At 44.6% G+C, this 1743-nt stretch overlaps 1 pseudogene; it reads right to left on the minus strand.

Moving 5' to 3' along the window:
* Positions 1-498: 498 nt before the first annotated feature.
* LOC110314359 lies at positions 499-1311 on the minus strand (annotated as a pseudogene).
* Between the last annotated feature and the right edge of the window lie 432 nt (positions 1312-1743).

Here is a 1743-nt window from a genome sequence, read left to right on the forward strand (position 1 = left end):
TCTCTCTCTCTCTCTCTCTCTCTCTCTCTCTCTCTCTCTCTCTCTTATTAAACAAGAAAAAGTAGATACATGTTGGTAAATGCTGTCTGTATTCACATAGAGACACAGTGTAATCTCTGAGCCTAATATACAGAGAAAAGAAAAAAAGCTAGAATCCTATGCAGTACTGCACTGCTACTAGCACGCTCCAGCCTCCAGCAGAGCCAAGGGAACTGGGGGGCTTTTTTCCCCAGAGCATGGTGGTGGTATTGAATCCACAAGTTTTTGAGACAAGAAAGGATAAAAATGCATTTAGAGCAGAAATGTGGAGATTCTTTTGCTCAAGATATTTTCCCCCTAATTAGTTGAGAACCATGATGTTGAGACCTCAAAAACGGGGCGACTGAGCACAGGGGAAAGGGAGAAAGGACTGCAACTTGCTCCCAGGGACTGGAGAAAATAAAAAAAGAAAAAGAAAATAAAAAAGAAGGTATGAATCCATCAGTCTTCTGTGCTGTGCTAGTCATCCTCGCCTTCATCCTCCTCTCCCTCCTCGCCTTCGTCCTCATTGTTATCTTCTTCACCTCCATCCTTATCTCCTTCATCAATATCTTCCAACCCTTTCTCCTCTGTGTCGTCGTCGTCATCATCATCATCATCATCATCATCATCATCATCATCATCTGCCTTTCCTTCGTCACCCATATTGGGAACCAAATAGTTCTGCAAGGGATTTGGCCAAATATCATCTTTGATGACCTCTCCTAACTCGTCAGCACCTACATCAGCATGGTCAGTAAACCAGTTAAAGAAGCTCTCTGGCTCTTTGTGCTGCCTCTTCATGCTAGCCTTACTCTGCATTCGACTTGAGCATTCTCTCAAATCCTTTCCAGATTGCCATTTGATTTCGGTGGACTTTCAGATGACATTCTTTGGAGAGAACTTTATTTTCAAAGTAAGGATTTTCGTCAAAATAAAAATCTATTCTGTTACCTGATTTAATGTCTTCAAATTCTGTCACTTCAAATAATGCAGACCCTTCTCATCTTCCTCCCCAAGCAGTGCAGACACTTATGGATGGTTGACAAATGTTGTTACCCCCAAATTTGGGATTTTGGCGATCAATTCTGACCTCTCCTGAAAAAATGGTTGGCAAAGTTTGTTGTATTTTTGTTCTATTTTCAAAATTTCCTCACTGGCTGGTTCATTAAGCCTGTCTATTTCATTTTGTACTTCACCAACGTGTTCAATTGCTTCTTGCTGTTCTTTTTCTGAGGTCTTGTCCGCCCTGTCTTGATTGGAGTTGAGCTCCTTTTTACTGGCTTTGGCCATGACATGGTGTCCTCCGCGGTCGAGGCGGGGCGGGGAGGGGGGAGGGGGAGTGAAGGGACAGCCAAGGGGCGGCCAGTGACTTCCCCTCACACCACACGCGCATGCGCGCAGGGGGGGGGCGCCCACTTGCTCCAGCCTCCCTATGACCCAGCAGGGCCTGAAGCCAAGGCTCTCACTGAAGGCAGGGAGGCAGCGGCAGCTTGGCTGGGCTCCTTGACTCGAGCCCTGCTCTGGCTTGCTTCTCGATTGCCCTGAGCTGCCTCCTCCTCCAAAATTAAATATTCTTAAAGGTAAAAATGTTAGACACTAAGCATAAATCATCAAAAAGATTATTTAAGTTAACACGAACATTGCTGAATACCATGCAGACATGCAAATATTAAACCACGTTTATACTGTATTTTCATGCACTGTCTCAGGATTTTTTTGCAC

Source organism: Mus pahari, chromosome X (assembly GCF_900095145.1).
Source record: "Mus pahari chromosome X, PAHARI_EIJ_v1.1, whole genome shotgun sequence".
Lineage (NCBI taxonomy): Eukaryota > Metazoa > Chordata > Mammalia > Rodentia > Muridae > Mus > Mus pahari.